The sequence below is a fragment of the Euphorbia lathyris genome, chromosome 8, assembly GCF_963576675.1.
Source record: "Euphorbia lathyris chromosome 8, ddEupLath1.1, whole genome shotgun sequence".
Taxonomy (NCBI): domain Eukaryota; kingdom Viridiplantae; phylum Streptophyta; class Magnoliopsida; order Malpighiales; family Euphorbiaceae; genus Euphorbia; species Euphorbia lathyris.
Genome location: NC_088917.1, coordinates 44359666 through 44373085, shown reverse-complemented (window position 1 = coordinate 44373085; position 13420 = coordinate 44359666). Strand labels below are relative to the sequence as shown.

Below are 13420 nucleotides of genomic sequence, written 5' to 3'. Positions count from 1 at the left end.
TCATCAATGGTGTACAACCTTTACCCCATTTCACACTTTGATGTACAACCTTCAATTTGTCTCATTAATATGTACGAACTTATAGGTGACCTCCCACTATGGTGTATGGCCGGTAAAAATGACCGGTCAACCTAAAGTCAACGCGTCAACTCATTAATTTTTACTTTATTTATTTAAATAATGGGACCCACATATAATTCAATTACAAAAATACCCTCTTCCTAAATAAAAAAATAATATGTCCATCTTTTCATTTCTCTTTCCATCTTTCATAACTTTTCCTGCAGATCCTTCTTACTTCTCCATTTCCTTCTCTCTCTACCTTATTTCTTCATTTAATTTTGCTAAACCCCAAAGCTACAATCAAATCACAATTTAAAAACTTATCCAAGTTAAAATTGAAAGAGGTGAAATACCCAGATCGCGGTTTCAATTTTTGCCATTCTTAGCATCCATCATTTTCTTAAAATCTGGAAAATTAACACAAGCATCGCCTGTTCTTCCATGACTGGCAATGTTTTCTTCATAACATTTATCGTCTATCACATGTTCTTCCATGACTGATAATATTTTCATATTAAATATGCGAGCGATGGAATAGAAAGCTTCTACTCGTGTATGGCTGATGTTGGATTTTTTTCCACAATTGAAGAATTTGAAGAGTGTGGTGATTTTTAGTATCTCAACATCTATAAAGGCCTCAAGTGGTAAATTAGCAAGAAGGTTAAGGCTAGTTCTTGGCCTGTGTGTGTCAGGGTCAATACCCAATTGCAGAAGTTTCTTCTTCAAATGTGTATTCCACAAGTTTTTAATTTTGTTGACGGTCCTTCTAGGTCGACTTTGTGTTATGGCTAACCATCTGTAAAACCTATTTCTTAAAGCAAAGTGTGAAGTCGAAAATTGGTTTTGGGGAGAGAGGTTTTAGAGAGGGAAATTAGGAGAGGGAGGAGTTAATTCTAAGAAAGTGAATGAATTAAAAAAATAAAAATTAGAAGAAAGAATTAGGGAAAATAATATTGTAATTTGATTGTAGCTCTTTTAGATTTGGGGTTTAGCAAAATTAAATGAAGAAATAAGGTAGAGAGAGAAAGAAATGGAGAAGGAAGAAGGATTTGCAGGAAAAAAATATGAAAGATGGAGAGAGAAATGAAAAGATGGAGACATATTGTTTTTTATTTAAGAAGAGGGTATTTTTGTAATTGTATTATATGTAGGTCCCAATTTTTAAAAGAATAAAGTAAAAATTGATGAGTTGGCACGTTGACTTTGGGTTGACCAGTCATTTTTACCGGCCATACACCATAGTAGGAGGTCACCTATAAGTTCGTATATATTAGTGAGACAAATTGAAGGTTGTACACCAAAGTGTGAAATGAGGTAAACACCATTGATGAAATTTACCCTTATAATTACTATATGCATAAATTTGGCAAAAGCTTTCAAATTTCCCCCACAGAACCGTTTAGCATCTTTCTCTAAAATACATGCTTTGAAAGAGCTATCATTGTACCCATCCCACACAATAGCCTTGTCAGACGGATTTTTGACACAAAAACCATTGGTATCATCTTTCAAACCAAACAATGTTTCTAACAATGTACAATCAATTTTAATGTTCACATTCCTAACACTTGAATGCAACTCAGTAGAATTCCTATTTCGTCTTATGTTCTTATAAAACTCCCTAACCAATTTATCATAGGTAGGTTTTTTGACAGTCAATAACTTCCTCAGGTGCAATGCATTAATCCAATCAGAAACATAAAATTTAATCTTATATAGAGACTCCAAATCAACATACATACCTTTTAGAATAGGCATGCTATCAAGTTTAGCCGCATTAAACCTTAGATACCCAGTTTCCACATCACAGTCAACTTTCGTCTTCTTATTGCTTCGTGTTCCACTGTTACTTCCTTTTCTCATGCTCTCCATTTGTAAGATTAACAATTTGTACTGTAAATTGGTTAAAGGAAATAATGAGGGAGACTAACAGGAAGGAAAGAAGGACAGAATGATCAAAGCGAAGGTTGAATTCCGTACGGATTTTAAAGTGCTTAGGGTTTATAGCGGGAAAGAAACGTCCTGAAAGGGGGGGGGAGTTTTTGAGTTGTTGAATGTCTAAACACGAAAAAGAGACGCGTTTAATGTATGTTTTTTTAAATGACAAATTAATCCATGTACTTAATTTATTTCACACATTGGAACATCATTGAATATATTTTTTAAAACATAACAAAAATATTCATAAGAAAACAATTTCAAATACAAAAACTTCAGCTTATAATATAAGTTAATATAAAATGTTTGAAATGATAATTCCATCAGAAAATTAAACGAAACATGAGTCTTACATTTAAAGAAGAAAAAAGTACAAACCATTAAAAAAATGCATAATTTAACAGCAGGGGATATTATGATAATTCATTATCGATTCCTTCATTTACTGCAAATCCATGCATGAGCTTCTCCCACTCTTCCTCATTACCCAAAATTATCTTATCATCATTGTTCAACTTGAGCCAACTTATCATCATCAACCACCTTATTATTCCATTTGTCCATTTTGGTTCTCAAGCTACACTCCCCAGCCTCAAGCCTTTTCTCACGTTCTTCCAACTTGGTCTTCTAGGCACTAAAGAAGTTTGCCACGGACATTTGCATCACATACAATGATTGAGCAAGAGCACGCATTGTGTTCACAATGCTCTTTGTATCATCGTCATTCTGTAGCATTTCCTCGGTCATTCTAATGGTTTCATCATACTTTGAACCAGAATATCGCTTATACGCTTCAGAATCCCTATAGTTGTAAAAAAAGCTTCTTCGATGGACAATCGGATTTATCTTCACTGAAATCCTCCATTTTTCTCTTTCCCAGATAAGTGCCCGCTACTTCCTTATCCTTCCTATCCGTCTTTAGCTTCAGTTCCGGTGACGTAACCTCATCATCTTTGAAAAGAAATGGAGAAAAACTATTCACTGTCTATGGATTTCTCGATTGTAGTTTGATCAGTTGAAGAGCTTATGTTAATGATTCTCATCTTTATTGTTAGGGATATAGTGTAGTATATTATTTTGAAGAATGAAGACTATTTATAGAGAAATAAAAAGGGAAAATTACAAGGAAATTCAAATTTTATAACTTATCTACAATTTTGTCAATCACTAATTTTAATTATATCAGGTCTAAAAATATGGACAGTTATAGAAAATGTTCCTTCCATTACCCATTTCACCGGTTAACTTTTTCAAAAACTGATCTGACATTTATAATAAAAAAAATTAAAATTTTTGATATATTAAAAATTAAACTATTAAAATTGATAAAGAAAGAATATTATTACTACTTATGATTTTCATGTAAATGACCCAAATAAAAACCCTTTCAAATTCTATTCCAAATTAATCCCTGCATTGGAAGCCAAAATATCATTATAGCTAAACCATCTTGAAAATAGAACAACTATTAAACCAAAGCAAGAAACGGGTTTGTTTATTATTTTTTTCTACTTTTTTTAATGACCTTTGCATATGAAATTACCGGATTAATATTTTATTTTTTTCCATATCAGAAATATTCGAATTATAATGAACCATCTTGAAAATAAAAATAAAAAAATGAATAAAAACTAAACTAATGCAAAAAGAAAACGCGTTCTTCATGAACATTTAAAAAAAAGGAAACTGAAGAGTCACTTCTAATACCATTTAGGTAATTGTTAGTCGTTTTTTGTGATTTTTTGAGATTTAAGGAATTAATTGTGCTGCCTTTGGATTTTCAAGTTTAATGCTAGGAAAAAGCTTCATTTGTTGTGTTCTTTTTTTTTTTGCATTTGGAAAATGAATATTTTTGGATTACAATATAACGCGTTCGTTATGTTTTCAAAACGTATCGTAATTTATTTTCGAATAATTACATTGCACTTTTAGCAAAATGTTTGTTGTAATCGAAACGGTATAATGTAACGTAATTCGTTAACCTACCGTGGCTTAATATTTACAATCTCGATTGTTTAACAATTGAACCGCATAAATCATATAAAATATCTTTTTTTGAAATAAAATTTTGTAATTTTATAGTTTGATTATTTATTTCCAGTTTAAAAATATAGTGCTAGTAGTATAATTTTGTTAAAATATGATTTAGTAGTGATATAAGGACAAAATTATCAACAAAATGAAGTTTTTTAAAAAAAAATGCATTCACACAATGAGCTTACAATATGTAACGTAACGTAATTCGTTAACTTTCAATACGTTTCTTAGCTCGTATCAAAAACAATATTAGATGTAATGGTTCTTGTATAATTGTACTTCTTCTGGTTGTGTGAAATGATAAGGCATGATAATCAATGTTTAGTTCCTTCGAACACAAGCAATGTCTTGTCCGAGTCAGAGTAAGTCTCTTTTATTAGATTTTCAAATCGTATTGTAATTTATTTGCGAAAAATACGTTGGACTTTTACAGAAATATGTCATTGTGATTCTAATGGAATCCTTGCGAGATGTCAAGCTCGACAACAGTGGGAACCGAATAATTGACGCGAGCTTGTAATACGCAATGTAAAGTAATTCGTTAACTAACTATGACGTAATATTTAGAATCTCGATTTAAGCAATGTATTTGTTAGAATGCTTACTGAATCAATGTTTAGTTGCTTCGAACACAAGCAATGTCTTGTCCGAGTCAGAGTAAGTCTATTTTATTAGATTTTCAAATCGTATTGTAATTTATTTGTGAAAAATACGTTGGACTTTTACGGAAATAGGTCATTGTGATTCTAACGGAATCCTTGCGAGATGTAATTTATTACATACATACGCGGCTTATCATTATTTGAAATAAAACCTTACTATGTTGGAGATAAGGATATCAAGGAATGATGGAGGTCATATTTTGATGACTTATTTAATGGAGATCGCATTCAAGATGTTGGAGATATAAGTATCCCTCACGATAAGATAAATCATGAATGCCTGCGGAGAATTCAAAAGGGTGAAGTCAAAATGGCATTAAATAAGATGAGGTTGAAGAAAGCAGTAGGACCTGATGGCATCCCTATTGAGATTTGGAGATGTTTGGGAGAGAGAGGAATTGAATGGTTGACGACGTTCTTCAACAAAATTTGGAGAAACAATAAGATGCCATCAGAATGGAGGGAAAGTATCTTAAGCCCTTTGTATAAGAACAAAGGCGATGTCTAAGATTGTGCCAACTATCGAGGAATCAAATTAATGAGCCATACTATGAAACTTTAGGAGCGAGTGATCGAACAAAGGCTAAGGAGGACGGTGAAGATCTCGGAAAACCAGTTTGGCTTTATGCCGGGAAGATCAACTATGGAAGCCATCCATCTAATGAGACAATTAATGAAGCACTATCGAAATAAGAAGAAAGACTTGCATATGGTTTTCATTGACTTGGAGAAAGCATATGATAATGTACCAAGGGAAGTACTTTGGTGGGCCTTGATAAGGAAAGGCATTTCGCGGAAATATATTAACATCATAAAGGCATATATGAGGGAGCATGCATGAGTGTATGTACTAGTGTTGGGAAGACTGAAGAATTCCCTATTACGATTGGAGTGCATCAAGGTTCCGCACTAAGCCCATTTCTTTTTTCCATCGTTATGGATGAACTAACAAGTTCACTTCATGATGGTATACCATGGTGCATGTTGTTTGCAGATGATATTGTGTTGGTTGATGAGACGAAAGAAGGAGTGGAGAGTAAGTTGGAACTATGGAGACAAACTCTAGAAATAATATAAAAGGAATACAAATGAAGCAGTATAAATCCTTGCGAGATGTCAAGCTCGACAACAGCGGGAACCGAATAATCGACGCGATCTTGTAATACGTAACGTAAAGTAATTCGTTAACTAACTGTGATGTAATATTTAGAATCTCGATTTAAGCAATGTATTTGTTAGAATGCTTACTGAATCAATGTTTAGCTGCTTCGAACACAAGCAATGTCTTGTCCGAGTCAGATTAAGTCTATTTTATTAGATTTTTAAATCGTATTGTAATTTATTTACGAAAAATACGTTGGACTTTTACGAAAATAGGTCATTGTGATTCAAACGGAATCATTGTGAGATGTCAAGCTCGACAACAGTGGGAACCAAATAATCGACGCGAGCTTGTAATACGTAACATAAAGTAATTCGTTAACTAACTATGACATCTATCTATATACTTAAAGGAACATACATCTTGCTGATGTGTAATTTTCCTAATTTTCTAAGAATATTTTAACTTCAATATGCACCGCTTAATACCTAACCATGATCTCAAGTCTCAACTGCTTCTCCACTACCCAATTTTTTTGCTTCCATTATTCCATAAAACCGTCTTCCCTACTATGTGTACCTTAAAATGCATCCTTTGGTATTCCTTCTTCTTATTCTTAAAACTGATTCCCTCTCTGCTCTTTTCATGTCGAATTCTTAAAATTGGATATTGTTCTATTAAGTACCTTCTTTTGCATGTAAGATGTAATTTTGATTACGAAATTCTGTCTCTGGGTGTTCTTTCTCAGAAATTCAAATTCATCAGATTTTATGCCCGATCTAGCATTGTTTTGGGTTTTATTTTTGTTCACCTCTTCACTTTCCGTCTTCCAGTATCATGTTCACCTCTTCACTTGCAGTGGGTTCTGATTATTTTTTCTTTTTTCGATTTTGATCAGTTGGTTGAAATTATACTACCAGTGAAGTTGAACTGTTCAACCATTGAAAGTGCAAAAGAAAATGAAAGGGGGTAAGAAATTGAATTATGTCAGTGAATTTGAACGCTTCATTTTTTTCAACTTTTATATTTCTATTTTCTCAATTTTGTTTTTTCATTTTTCTCCTTTTTGGACTGCTTTTGTATGGCACTCGAATTTTATAAATCGTTCATAGTGATGACTTTAGTCATGTAGAACGATATAGATTTTTTTGGCTTTGGTATTTCTACTTTTATTGTAATTTTCTTTTCTCTTTAATAAGATTGGGCCTAGCTTGAGCTCCAAGTGACAACCTATTCCACTCTCTTCTTCTAGCTAGGTTCCATTCTTTATTTAAAAAAAAAAACTATAAGATAAATATATAACACGTGCATTGCACGGGAGTTCATACTAGTAATAATCTAAATCTGTAGACAATATTTACAGGTGGCAGGTTTTCACTGTATTTGCTGATGTGTCGCAAATTGAGAATGTATCAAATTTTCTATAAAAAATATTAATTTTATTTATTCAATTTTACTTATCTCCACGTTCTTGGTGGTTTTCAAAGCTAACTGCTCCTTATCTCACTGAGTAAATGCGTATGCACACAAACAAACAACACAATCTTAATTAACAAATGCTTTTATCCATTCTTTGCTTGCTTAAATCTCCGGCTTTGAATCCACCAATTGTTACCCTCTCCACCTCTGATTTTCAATTTCCGGCAGAGGACTGACAAAGCACCTGACGAGGAAAACAGAAGATACCCCTTTCCATATGGTGTCGAGGGAGGGAAGTTTGGAAGTGATTCCGGAGATGGTAGATCTGCTCCTTGGTCACAGGTACTTTAATTTCACCTTAATTTTTCAATTACTTTGTATTTCGCAATTTGCATTTTGGAGGAGGATTAACATGGTGTTTTCCTTATTGGTCTAATCTGTTTATTTGTTTTGGTCAGTGGCTACTCCATCTTACTCCTGTCAGTAGAGATGATTTCGCCACTCCAACTCCAAATGCGCCGAAAACTGCTTCTATACTGTGTTTGCAGATTTAACTGCTACTCCTACATTTTCTCTCATCTACTATATCATAATTTTTTTCCACATCTCTGGAATTCCTCTTCTCAACTTATTTCCTCAGCCATCATTAACCTAATCAAGCTTGGGTACCTAATTTTGTTTTGCATGACCTTATTAAGAGTTTCAGTGATCCGTTCATCAAGTTTTTGAAGTTGTTTTAAATCTTACTTAAGTTGATGTGTGCTCTATTGCTTCATCATTTTTTCATACTTTGTTTGTCTCAAACTCCATTGTTGAAAATATATGACTTCTCTCTGATAGTAAAATAAAAGAATGGGTTTTAATTTGTTTAGTTTCTCTATGTTTGAATTGGTTTTTGAAATATGAAATGTATAGATTTGGTTTTGGATGGACACTTTAGGTAGGAAAATTTGCTGACCTCTACATTTTCTCTTATTTTCATATTTTCTTTACTATTCCAATTTATTCACTTGATTGTATGATATTAATCAGTCTAAACTTTTTATTTTCAATTTTTTTCCTATATATTATAATAATAGACTCATGTCCAAAGAGCCAAAAGTGGATGGAAAGAGTTTGTAGTGTTATCAAGGAGCAACTCGATTGTTCTTCATGATTTCTTCATTACAGTTCTGTTTTTCTAGATTGAAAATTGAAAAGAAAAATACCTTCACAGATATAGACAATGTGTTTTTCTTTATCGTAAGCATTTACAATTTGATAAGCTATTGACAATGTGTTTCTGATTAAGGACGTGTTAATTTGTTGATTAAAAGCATTGTGTTCATCAACGATGGATAAATATATTAACTCTTCCTGTTCTGATCCTTACATTTCAGGTCATACAATGTTTTTAATGATTCAGTTTAACATGATATTCCATCTTGCTATCTTGCTTTGCTACAATTTTAAGTTTCCAACATTTTGACACTACAAATCTTTTTTCATTTCCCCTCTCAAAAATTTGTTATCACGGGTTGTTTGTAGATCTACTTTCATGTTTTGTACTCTTCCCATTCTATATTTTTAATATCCTCTTCTGCTTCCTAAATGTATGATTTTTACTAAATTGATTTTTACCATGTCAAGTATTTCAGTGACTATGGGAGTGAAAGATTTGATAAGCTAGGCAAGTATAATTTTCCATCTCTTCTCCAAATCTCATAAAGACATCTTAATTATTGTGAACAATTTCATAATTCTCTGTGTTGAGATGAATTTTAGTTGTCAGGACAGCTTTCACAAAAGAGAAAAAGTAATGAGTTTCAAACAGATTTACATTATAATCTGAAAGGTAAATGGCCTAATCTATTTCTTTATTGATTTAGTTAGTTCTCAACATATTGATCAGGATGCATCATTGATGGACTATAACCATCTTGCTCCTTCTACAGTCTATGAACGTCAGAGTTTTCAATTTTGTTTTAATCGGTTGATAATGATTCTTATCATGCGATCAACTGGGTTGCTGATTCATTATGGTAGTAGTCAAGTCATATGGTTTAGTTGATTGATTATGGTGTTAAGAGTATTGGAATTCCTAATAATTTGTGTCTGTTTTTTTATGTGTTAATAGTAGCAAAAGAGTAAGATACATGTTATGATGCTTATACTTTTCACATGATATACAGGTAACATATTCTTGGTCTAATCTTATTTGATTTTAAGTTTGTATTTGATTTTCTGTAGATCTATTCCCATGGGTTTTTTCATTTGTTTAGGTAAGAGAACGTATGGAACATACAGAAAAGGGATTGGAAATGAACTGGGGCAGAATCTTTATAGCCTTCGGCAACATAAAATCTAAAAATATAGAAAGGGGGAGAAAGTAAGAAAAAACCAGAATGCTTCACCTCACAGAATATAGAAGGAAGCAACATTTGTTTATAGTTCAATAATATTATTGTTTTTAATTAGTTCAATAATACTATTATTGTTTTTAGTTAGGTGCTTGAAAGATATATAGAAGATATATCAGTATAACATATTTGTTTATTGAATGTTATCAAATTAGTAAATTTCTTACCATTCATTTTACTAATTTATTTTTTGATCTTATATAACTTAGAGTATGAAATTAGAAAAATGACAAAATAATAATATTAAACACTACTTTCGAACTATTAAAAATAAAAATTTCAAACACAGGTGAAATTAATAACACTTTTATGGTCGTCAATGGCTTAGTATGACTAAAAATAAAAATCAAAGATTTAATATATTCAATAAAAGATCAATGACTTCATACGTCAAAAATTAAATGATCATATATCTCTAAATGCTTTTTGCCTACTTTTTTAGTATAGTATTTAGTAAAATCATTAAATTTTTTTTTATTTCACTATTAAAATTATAATCATCCAAAAACCCGTGCATTGCACGGGTGCTCATTCTAGTAATATTTAGAATCTCGATTTAAGCAATGTATTTGTTAGAATGCTTACTGAATCAATGTTTAGTTGCTTCGAACACAAGCAATGTCTTGTCCGAGTTAGAGTAAGTCTCTTTTATTAGATTTTCAAATCGTATTGTAATTTATTTGCGAAAAATACGCTGGACTTTTACGGAAATAGGTCATTATGATTCTAACAGAATCCTTGTGAGATGTCAAGCTCAACAACAGTGGGAACCGAATAATCGACGCGAGCTTGTAATACCTAACGTAAATTAATTCGTTAACTATCTGTGACGTAATATTTAGAATCTCGATTTAAGCAATGTATTTGTTAGAATGCTTACTGAATCAATGTTTAGTTGCTTCGAACACAAGTAAGGTCTTGTTCGAGTCAGAGTAGGTCTCTTTTATTAGATTTTCAAATCATATTGTAATTTATTTGCGAAAAATAGGTTGGACTTTTACGGAAATAGGTCATTGTGATTCAAACGGAATCCTTGCGAGATGTAATTTATTACATACATACGCGGTTTATCATTATTTGAAATAAAACCTTACTATGTTTTTTTACATTTTGATTATTTATTTCCAGTTATAAAAACAGAATACTAGTATGATTTCGTTAGAACATGATTTCGTAGTGAAGTAAGGATAGAATAATCAACAAAGCAGAATTTGTTTTTGTATATATATATAAAAAAATCATTCACAAAAGTAGTAATTTGGATGAAGTATTTATTTTAATTCCCTTTAAAAGTTTTAGGACAATTGTGGATCCCAACATGCATCAAATTTTGTGAAAAAGGAATAAAGAAAGTAATTTATTAGCTGCAATAAATGCATATGTTGGTAAAAGAAAAGGGGATGAGAAAGATAAAATTCGGATATATGGCTTGCAATCCGCACTCTATGTGTGGGAGGGAGGGTTTCGTTCCATAGTAAATAACCTATTCGATTGAGAAGAGGAGCAGATGATGCTTGTAGCTAAACAGTTAGGTATGGTGTTCCCTGAATAAACTGGACTAGGTTCGATCCGTGGATTCTGCAGATAGTAATTACATTTTATTCTTCCATTTTGCATTCGAAAATGGATAGTAAACGTTTTCATATTTAGAATTCAAATTTCGAATAAATACATTGGACTATTTTGGAAATAAGTCATTTTGTATCAAACAGAATCCTTACTATGGATTTTTTGGCATGTGTTGTTTTATCCTTTTCAGGTCTTAATTTTCTAAATAACAATTGAACAATTATTAAACCAAAGCATGAAACGAGTTGTTGATTTTTTCCATCTTTTTATTTTTATTACATTTGCATATGATAGTTTTTTTTTAAAAAAAATAAAATATAATGAAGCAGTATAAGTGCATGAACCATCTTGAAAAATAAAAATAATTTAAATGGAATAAAAATTTAATAAATCCAAGCAGAAAATGTTTTATTCATTGTAAAAATATAAAGAAACTCAACAGTCACTTCCAATACCACTAGTACTTAGTAAATTGTTATTCTAGTACATTTGACTAAGAAACAATTATTTATACTGGTAGTAGTCTAGGAGTCTCTCGAAGATGCTCTAATTGTAGAGATTTTTCACACAAATTAAGAAATACAATTAATGTGGAGTCAAATTAATGAATTTACATTTGTTAACTTAAAAAATAAAATTCTCTCTCATGTAATCGTTGGCTAATAAGAATTGATATATTCAAAAACACATAGACCAAGACAATATATTTAATGTTTGGACCAAAAAACTAAACTATTTCATAGTAAAGTCCATCTCCATATTCATTTTACATAGAATCTGTTCTACTTGTTCTGTATATGAAACTTGTATCCAAATAGCAAAGTCCATCTTCATATTCATTCCTTTGTAAATCAAAATCGTCTTGCATATTTCTTGTAAAATATAGTTCTATTGTAAAAATGTGTAGCACATCCGAACAAATTGACGCAGACCATGACGAGTATGAAGATGAACATGAAGATACGATTTATTCGATCGAAAACCAAATAATAGCTCGTGGTGGGGTGGACGGATGTACCGGAGAAGACATTACACAGTGGGATCGCTTACTGGAATTTATAGGTATCGACAAAGAAGCAATACAAATACAAGAGTTAGACTTTGCCAATAAAATATTTGTAAGTATGGAATAAGCCGAATCTTTTTACATGTTGTATTCGAAGATGATGAGGTTCAGTGTTAGAAAAAAATTTGAAAAGGCCAAACACAAAGGGTATTATAACCACTCGAAGTTGAGTGTGTTCATGCCAGGGTCAAAGAGAGCCGAAATATTGCAATCTTGAAAATAGGACTAGAGAAGTACGCCCGATATCAATGACCACCATAACCACACACTTGCAAGATTCAGTGAAAAGGCATTCTTGAGATCTAACAGAAAAGTCAGTGATTCAGCAAGGGAGCAAGCACTATCAATGAAAAGGGCTGGAATCAGGACAACTCAAGTTTATAAATACCAAACTGAACTTAGTGATGGTTGGAATAAAGTTGCAAATCAATGAATAAAGCACTAGAAACAATCGTGCCCGGGATTCCACATCGTATTTGCTCTTGGCACATATTGAAGAATGCAATCCAACATGTTCACATCCAAGGATTTAATACAGAGCTGAGAAGGTTTATTTTCAGGTAAGAAATTTTATTTATGATCTTAAGTTTATTGAACTATCGGAATTGAGGTATTTTTTATATTGAATTGGCTTCATTTATTTATTCTGTAACGACCTAGGTACTACGGAGAGTATGAGTGGGAGCAAAGATGGGAGGAGATGGTAGCAAAACATGGATTGGAAATAATGTATGGATACAGGCCCAACACGCGACTAGAAAGCAGTGGGCATACACATTTCTTCGACATCACTATTTTGGCGGTGCTAAAGCGACGGGTAGATGTGAGTCAATGAATGCTTTATTGAAAGCTGACTTGGAAAACAAAATACCACTATGGATGTTTTTCAGACAATATGAGTATTCTTTATCACAACTACATTTTTTCGAGATGAAAGAGCACTTCAAAACACATATGACTGAAACAATGCCGGGACAAACTTCTATGTCGTCTGTGGAGGAACAAGTTTCTTCAATTTTCACAAGGGAAATTTACCTACGGATCAAAAGGAAGATAGACCGATCTAGTAAATATATTTTCAGCATGAGTGATGAAATGGATCCCGATAATACCATTATTCTCGTAAAACAATATGGGGGTTCAGGGCCAAAGCGCCGAGTTAAGC

At 32.1% G+C, this 13420-nt stretch overlaps 1 long non-coding RNA gene across 2 annotated transcripts; it reads left to right on the top strand.

Annotated features, from left to right (window-relative positions):
• The first annotated feature begins 7284 nt into the window (after window positions 1-7284).
• On the top strand, window positions 7285-9787 carry LOC136204193 (uncharacterized). 2 transcript variants are annotated; one of them, XR_010675075.1, is made up of 3 exons: window positions 7285-7563; window positions 7680-9392; window positions 9483-9787. It is a non-coding gene; the product is annotated as an uncharacterized lncRNA (long non-coding RNA). The 2 variants fall into 2 exon arrangements; XR_010675074.1 differs by having other exon boundaries at window positions 7680-9787.
• The last annotated feature ends 3633 nt before the right edge of the window (window positions 9788-13420 follow it).